The sequence below is a fragment of the Impatiens glandulifera genome, chromosome 4 (assembly GCF_907164915.1).
Source record: "Impatiens glandulifera chromosome 4, dImpGla2.1, whole genome shotgun sequence".
In the NCBI taxonomy this organism is placed as follows: Eukaryota; Viridiplantae; Streptophyta; class Magnoliopsida; order Ericales; family Balsaminaceae; genus Impatiens; species Impatiens glandulifera.
The window spans coordinates 12,034,266-12,043,731 of NC_061865.1; the positions used below are offsets into that span (position 1 = coordinate 12,034,266).

At 30.1% G+C, this 9,466-nt stretch overlaps 1 non-coding gene across 1 annotated transcript; it reads left to right on the forward strand.

The window, feature by feature from the left end:
* Positions 1-1,799: 1,799 nt before the first annotated feature.
* LOC124937239 lies at positions 1,800-1,996 on the forward strand. Its single transcript, XR_007099343.1, has one exon. It is a non-coding gene; the product is annotated as a U2 spliceosomal RNA (small nuclear RNA).
* Positions 1,997-9,466: the final 7,470 nt, after the last annotated feature.

A 9,466-nucleotide genomic window follows, 5' to 3' on the forward strand; every position in this document is an offset into this window, starting at 1 on the left:
TCAAATGAAAAAATAAATTATTGTTTTTCTCTTAAAATGTAACTTGTATACTTTTTTGAGTGAAATATGTAATTACCTTGTTTTCATTATTTTTTGTTCTTTTAATCTTGTGTTTAGATGTAAAATTTGAATTCCAAATGTTAGAATGTGAAAAAATAAATTAATGTTTTTCTTTTAATTATGCAAATTAGAAGCTGTTTCTGTGAACATGTATCATTATATTTATTTTATACAATTGAAAACATCTATTTTAACACGAAACATATAACGGAACTTCATAAAAAATGAAAATAAATAAAAACAAGAATGATTGGTTCTAGCCGCTTGGGACCTACAAATGGTCGCGTTTTGGTTTTGGTTTGGTTTATGTGGAAAAAATTGTATGTTTGACAAAGAAATCACATTAATATTGCTTCTAAGCAAGGGTCTACCATTAATTATAGTCTTAAAGTTATGACACTAGTTCTACATTTTTTTATTTAATATTACTCCAAAATTTAATGGTTAGTTTTGCTCCAATTATAAGGTTATACTTTAATAGTTTTTTTTTCCAACAAATTGTCTTCTACGCCAATATATCAAATCATACATCTTTTGTGATCTAATCTTATATATGTATTATTTTGATCAACTTTTCTTAAATCTTTTAATTGCACAAGTGAATTCTTATGGAAACAAGATATATTCAAGCTAATTGGGTTTAATAAAAACCCAGCTTCTCAAGGGACTTAAACTTTTACATTCTAATGTGACAGAAATCGATAAAATTATTTGAAAAAATAATTTCAAGATAATAGAAACTTGGTGCTTGAGTTGTGTTCACTATGGCTCAACAAAACTAGGAAGATTATTACTTTTATTTGACATAATCAAACTTGTAAACAGTTACTTTCTATGACACTTATAGATAGATATTTTAAACCTAATAAAATTTACAGAACAAACAACAAATTCGAACTCTACCCATCCACAAGAGTTCTTATTGTCTGCTCAAGAAGAATGTCTATCTTTCCATACAAAGATATCATTTCATTATGCCATTGCCATGAAACAAAATGATATGAACTCTCATGAAAGATGGCCATATCCAGGTGAACTTAATAGACAAGGATTATTCTTGGCCAACCTGCAGAACCTATAAAGACCAACTCCAGTGTCAAAGTATCACCATCAGGTATACAAATTACAGCAACATACTTAACACGATCAATTCAAAGCACTCACAGTTGAATCTTAACCCACCATTGAAGTTAAAGAAAACTCTTCAATTACCTACCTATGAAAAATAAACCAACTTATCAAACTTGATAGTGGGATACTTATACCCTTCAATCTATCCACAATGCAATGCAAGAATGTTCATGGGATTTCAACAATCCTATAAAATACTATACAAACTAGGAATTGCTTACACACAGGTCCTACACATTTGGTAATTCAATCTGCCATCAGTTCCTTTCAGTGGAATTGACATCGGAAAAAAGACATTCAGAGAACAGATGTAGGAGGACGTAGAAATGCAAGAAATTAAAACACGAACAGAGAGAAAGTGCTCTTAGAATAACGTAGATGGAGATTTGTATTTCGTTTACAGCTTCCTTTCATCGCTTCTCCATCTACATATCCAGGATACGCAGGCAGAGAAAATAAGAAAATAGATAATGGGAAAAGAAAGTTGTATCGAGGAAGGGTAAAACTGATATTCAGCCATCTCCCTTTTTTGTCCCACATCGTTTGAAGACTATTAAGCTAGCTAAGGAGAAAGATTATAAAATGCAAGTTGATGTAATGGAACACTCATACCTTTCTCGGCCTTTTGGCTAAGATCAAGTGTAGTATCTGTTCTTATCAGTTTAATATCTGATACGTGGGCCATCGGTCCACATGATATTAAATTAATTTTTTATGGGTGAAGGCCCAATATCAGTAGCTTGCTGCTGGGGCTCTTCGCGTGTCTCCTTTGCGTTACACTACTGCATAGGCTGGCGCACCCCTCCAACCCAGTTCAATACTTATTTCATTTCCTTTTTCTACTTTTTCAAATTATTAAGTCCAATATGTTTTCAAACTAATAGCAATTTAAACACTTAGTAATTACCAGTTCTAAAAATATAAATTTAAAACAGCTTAATTTTCATATCTATTTGAAATGTTTTTCATTAGTAATTTGCATCAACAAATGAATGTGTAGGTTCTTGTTCTAATATCTCCCTCTATTTTGACATAATTTTTGATAGATGAAATTATTACTCATATTACAATAACTGAAATTTTTTAATTGAGTAAAATTGAAAAAAAAATCTCTCCCCAGTAAAGAAAATAAATTGCACTATTTTGCTACCCATTAAATAAGTTCAAACATCCTCAAACTATACATTAATATTATATGGTGAAATCACCTACTTTATTAATATGATTAGGGTTGTTTTTCCTAATTTTAAGATCTATCAACACGGTATAGTTATAACTCTCTGTTTTAATTTATTTACCGTCTTTTGAATTTTTTTCATATTCAATCCCTTGGACAAACTTAGTAATTTTATACTACAAAAGTATTGAAACATTTAACTCTCAAACCTTTACAAGATTGACATAATATATGTCCAACAACCTCAATTTTCAAGAGCTAAAACATAACTGAAAATATAGTAAAAATAATTACTTTCTCCTCACATTGTTGGGTTAGAGCTCATCTTTGTAAGTCTATTTTATAGCAATTTTGTAACTTTTCTCACAATTTGATCAGAATTAATTTGCAAGTCCAGTGAAAAACAAAAATTAATAATTGTTTTCTTCTTTTTCAATTTTTCATTCTATGTATTTTTATGTTTATTTTTATTATTCAACCGCCTTATAATAAATTAAATAAACATATATAATTATATGTACAAATCTACACAGTAATTAATTAAATTTGTTTTTTTTACCATATGTAATAATAAAAATTAATCAATTTTGTACAACTGATCAATTTTGTCCAAAACTAATTAATATTAATTAATATATTGTTATGATTAATCATATAAAGTAATACATTAGTGGTTTTCAATTGTTTCTTTGAACGTCTCCCAATTTAGATGTCAATTTATCTCTAAATGCTGTCATTTCATTATTTACTTCTACATGAATATTTTTCTCGGTGTCTAATTATTCGTCTCCACTTGTTTTAATATCATCCTTGACTAAATTAATGTTGCGTTTTCTTACAAATTGTGTAATGTCATTGTCACAATATTTATTAAAATTGAACTTACATCGGATATTGACACAAGTTGACAATTTTTCTAATTGTTTTTTCAAATACCAAGTGTATTGCTTGTTCCAATTGGTATTGAGTTTCTTGATTAAAGTTAAATATCATTTTTTATTTTTTATTAGTGTTGTAACGTCCCTAATTCCTATTTTTCAAGACTGAGTGCGGGATGTTTGAAACGTGAACATAAATAAACGGAAAACAGTTACATATGCGGAAGAGTTATATATATTATTTTTTAACTTATTTATAATATTCTCTTTTTATTTATAAATAATTTAATGTTCAAAAAATGAAGATTATAAGTATCACACAAACATAAATTTCTTCAAATTTTGTTTGAATAATAGTCGCATATAAAACTTTAAGTTACATATATTTATACATCTTTTTTTTTCTTTTTTTTCCTTATAGGCCATATTTTGTGTGGCAATCTTTGGATTAAATTTTTTTTGGGATTTAATTTATATAAATGTGTGTTTTAAAAGGTGTTAGGATCGAGGACGCCCTTGGAGGACCGGGGTGTTTTCCGGTTTCGGTAAGGGTGGCCGCTTACACAACACAACACTCTTTTGGTGATAGTCCGGTTAGAGACTAAAACCTTTCTCAGCACTGCACAACCTGTCACAGACTCTTGAACCGGGTTCAAGGGCAGAAATGTTTGTTTCAGGTTGAAGCAACGAATGCGACTGTTAGATGATGTTTTAGAAGGAGTAGGTTTTATGGATATGAGTGACCGGTTTTAGGAGTATGATTGGTTTTGAGGTTAAGGTTAAGTAAGCAAGAAATGAAAGCAAAGGAAAGAACACGAGACAAGGGATTTGTTTATGGATGTTCGGAGCAAACCCTCCTACGTCACCCCTTCTTCTCAGGTTATGAGAAGGATCTCCACTAACTCTTTAGAGTTACAACAACACTTCCGGTCGAGCTCAACTTCGCTACTCGCCGGTTACACCAAACTCACACTTTGATGTAATACAACAACTCGACACAGATACACACAGAAGGCTTCCGGTTTTAGACACACCGGTTTTGGAATATAAGACTTTATCTCTCTAGAATTTAATGCTTTTACAACTCATTAACTATTTTCTGAACTTCTTCGAACTGCATTGAATGAAGGCGTTTCGACTTCCTTTTATAGCTGAAAGTAGCCAACGGTTACTTTCTTCTCTCTCTTGCGGATTGGTCGATCATTATCACGCCTGTTTGCAGAAAGGTTGCTTGCACGCTTCAACTTCCTCAACACCTGGCATTCATGCAGGTGACTCTGAGCATAGGATGACATAGCCGGTTTTCAGATTGTGACACGTGTTGAACATCCACTACCGGTTGTCAGCATCGGATCAATAAGGCATCATTGCTTTCCTCGCATGCTTCTGATCGGATCCGATCTTCTTTTATTCTTTCAAGACACGTTTCTTCCGTCATGATACGTCACTCTTGAATTTTGAATCTTCTGACTTTTGTTCTGAACCATCCGGTTTTTGTGTCTTGTGCAGTATCATCCGGTTGAAGAGTATAATCTTTCTTCTTCGTTAACCGGTCGCTTGAGAAGGTGGAGCCGGTTCCTCTGATCTTTAACTTGATCACTTGAGGCTGGTTTCTTTGAAGTAGCAGCAACCGGTTTTTGATGCCCCAACCGGTTCATACGGTTTTAGAAGTACCTGCACATGAAGTTTAACTTCTGTTTAGTTTGTCTGGCCGGTTCAAAATTAATCTGCTTAATTTTTCTATCAATTTCTCCCTTTTTGATTATTTAGAATAAATATTCAAAAATTGTAATGTATGGCCGGTTCCAAAATTAATCTACTTAATTTTTCTATCAAAAGGTAATAACACTAATGTGGGTCAAATATTTTTATTGATAATAACACAAAGTATTATTGTATATATTATAATAAACAAAAGATTAATATATTGATAGAGAAATATGTTCTCTACAAAAGATAAAATTGTGCAACTTAACTAACCAAACTTAACCTAACAAGAAAAAATAATTTGTTAGCTTCTTTCTCTGGATGGCGATTTGTATTATTTTTTAACTTATTTATAATATTCTCTTTTTATTTATAATATTTTGTGAAAATGTTCTCTTTTTATTCATAATATATTTGTGAGATTTTTCTTTTTTCTTTAATATAAAAAAATAAAATTAATAGTCTTTTTTATTTAAATTTTTATTCGTGTTTATAATAATAATAAACAAAAATATTGAGTTATTATTTTTTTATAATCTTGATTATTACTATTATGTTTGATAAATTAATATACATTATTATTCAAATTAAGTGATATTTTGTTAATAAAGGGGATGAGTCATTATAATTTGACTAATTTTCAAGTATCATCTCCTTAAAAAGATAAATAATTTTAAAATATTCAATGTTGATATGGAAATTTAGAAAAATAATAAGAAAAATATAAAATTAAAATAATCAAATATTAAATACTAAAATATGAACCTAGAAATGTAGAAAAATATATAAATAAATTAATTAATAAAGAAAAAAGTAGAATGAAAAATTAATTAATTATTTAATAAAAAAAGAAAAGAGAATAAAAAATATTTAATTAATAAATATATAAATTTGTAGATAAATAACAAAATTAATTAATTAATAAAGAAAAAAGTAAAATGAGAAATTGATTAATTATTTAATAAAAATAAGGAGAGAGAAAGATAATAATATTAAATTAATAAATATATAAATTTATAAAAGATTAATTTTGTTAAATGAGTCATCTTTATACTAAATTTGTTTTAAATATTAAATAAAATCTTTGTTATTTTTAGACGACTTATGTAGAGCTACTTTGTGGCGGGTTTGGGTTGACAGGTTAATGAGTTCAACGATTCTAACCTAAATTTGACATATTTAATATTTCGGGTAAAAAATCTCTTACCTAAACCTAACCTGTTTGACCCGATTTACCTAACCCAACTCGAACTAAACTCGATGTAATTAATTCATATCTCATTATTTCAAATTAAAATGACATCAATACAAAATAAAAATAAAGTTAAATCACAAATTCACTTCTACAAAATTTTACAAAAAAAAAATTGAGAGAGTGGGTAAAAAAAATAACACAAAACTCAACAAAAGAAACTTGTAAACGGGTTATCGGGTCTATTTTGGGTCATGTCAGGTCAACCCGATTTTGACATGCTTATTAATTAGATTAAATAGGTCGACCTCATTTTGACCCGAACAAAAAGATACCTGACTCTAACCTGTTTCGCCCGGGTCGTGTATTCTTGTCGTGTCCAAAATTGCTGGCCCTATTTGTGTATGATCTTAGTGAATTCATATTTTAATCTAATTATTGTTATAAATAATTTTGATTTACATTTTTTTATTTTTCTTAAATGTTGTTTACTTAATATTAAATTTGACTTAATCTTATTAAGGATGTTATTATTACTGTAGATAAATTTAACTTAGGAATAAAAGTACAGTATCATTCAGTAAAGGGAAACGAACTACAGATGGACGTTTCATTAAAGTTCAAAATCACAACCAAAACACATAATTAGTTGGAAATAAAAAATAACAAAAATGAAACCCTAATTTTATACACTTTTTATTTCTCTCTCACCCACAAAGAGGTGTTCTTTTCTCTATATATAAAGAGATCTCTGGCCTTCTCACTTCTGTTATCTCTTCCCCTACGTCTCCTGGAGCTCCGACGGTGAAGATTTTGTATCCGTCTGTAATCTTTAGGTAATTCTGAATTTCTACCCGAATTTCAGGTAACAAAGCAATCACCTCAGCATCTGGATCTAAAAAAAACACAAATCAAGAAACAAATTATAAAACATTTGAATCGTAAACAACATTTAATTAGAAATTCTCACCATGCATTCCAGGACGGTTTCTTCTCCTCCTCAATTAGCACTAGGTTTTTCAAGTTTTATATAAGCCATTGTAGACATAAACTTCTTTAGCAGAATACGGCTAGAGATTGGAACTGGGTCATTGAAAACTAAGACAACTATGTTTATAGAGAAGAATACGGCTAGAGATTGGAACTGGGTCATTGAAAATCATGTGAGATCGGAGACTACAGAAGGATTAGGAGAAAAAGGCAACTAGAGAAAGGAACTGGTTCATTCAAAGTTTTGAGAGATCTAAAACTACGATAGGATTAGGAGAAGAAGACTGCTAGATATCGGAATTGATTCTTAAAAAAATTAAGAGATCAGAGACTACGACAGGACTAGGAGAGGAAGACGGCATGATTAGAAGAAGAAGACGGCTTGAGATCGGAGTTGGTTCATTGATTTGAGATGGGAAACTATTATAAGAAGGCGAAGGCGGCGGCTAGACGAAAAAGAAAGATAATTAGGGTAGAATGAATGTGAAGCTAACCTTTGCGCCTGTGTCCGTTTTATATATAAATCATAAGTATAAAATATATAATTTTATCCTAAAATTTTAAAATTTTACAATTGTATCTATGAGTTTTTTAATTAGTCAATATTAAACACAATCTTATAATAACCAAAAAAAATTAATCAATCAATATTAAACTTAATCGTATATTAAAAAAAAATTATATATATATATATAAATATAATCTTTATAATTGATGTAGAATTTTGTTAAAATAATAATTACTATTAATATATACAAAATAAATTGCCTATAAATTATATTGTTAAATTTGTGTCAAATTGACTGTATTCCAATAAATAAATAAAATAATTTAATGTTCAAAAATGAAGATTATAAGTATCACACACACAAACATAAATTTCTTCAAATTTTGTTTGAATAATAGTCGCATATAAAACTTTAAGTTACATATATTTATACATCTTTTTTTCCTTTTTTTTCTTCTTATAGGCCATATTTTGTGTGGCAATCTTTGGATTAAATTTTTTTTTTAAATTTAATTTATATAAATGTGTGTTTTAAAAGGTACTAACACCAATGTGGGACAAATAAATAAAAGATTAATATATTGATAGAGAAATATATTCTCTACAAAAGATAAAATTGTGCAACTTAACATAACAAAAAAAATAATATGTCAGCTTCTTTCACTGGATGGCGATTTGTATTTCGTGTACAGCTTCCTCTCATGGTTTCTCCTGATTAGCTTTGTCGATATCCATCTACATATCCAGGATACGCAGACACAGAAAGGAAGAAAATAGATATGGGAAAAGAAAGTTGTATCGAGGAAGGGTAACACTTATTTAAAGCCATCTATGTTGTTTGTCCCACATCGTTAGAAGACTAGTAAGCCTGCTTAGGAGAAAGATTATAAAATGCAAGTTGATTAAATAAACTAAGCATGCCTTTCTTGGTATTTTTGTTAAGATTAAGTTATATTAAATTATTTTTACATTAATGTTCTACATTACCATACCATTAATATGGTGGTTGGTTAGTAGGTACTTATTAATGACTTACTAGCCAACTACTTTATTAATGGTACATTAATTTAGAACATGCTACCTTAGCTAGGAAGATAATGTTACCGTAACATTCTCCCTTAATCGTTCTCGTTGCATCTTCTTTATCGGTCTGGATGGTGTCTTTAATAAACTCACGTGGTTCTGACAGTGTCCTCGTCACGTCGCATCTTCTTTATCGGTCTGGATGGTGTCTGTAATAAACTCACGTGGAATATGGGTGCATCTTCAAATGCGACGAAAGTTTTAAGCAATAAATATTGCTTTCCAACCCATTTCTTTCCCAAGAAAGGGCATTCGTATCGCCCACAAGCTACCTGTGAACCTTTGAAAATCGTCTCCCTTGATGAAGGAGGAGTTTTACTAGCACTCAGTCTCCTTCGAACTTCAAGTGTCTTTTTTTTCTTGTCCTCCCATTTTTCATTCTTTAAGCGGTTTTGACAATTACACACATCTCTTTCTTGAAGAGCAACTCCTTCGATTGCCTCTTCGGCTCATCCAATTTGGAAAGTTTCATGCGATAAAGGACCGTCACCAATGGTTTAACACATTTGAATAACTTTATTCTGTGATTCACATCTCTCTTAAGGTGGAGCTTCTTTGGTAATTCGGTTGAAATTACATCTTGAAATTTCTCTAGGACAGTTGTAACTTATGGGGTGTCTTCTTTTGAGACGCAATTTTCTCATATTTTTTCAAGGTAACAAAGGGTGTTGGGTGGGCCTTCTTCACACCTTTTTAGAGTTGCATGGAAGAGAACTTCCTAACTCCTATCTTGCCATCAT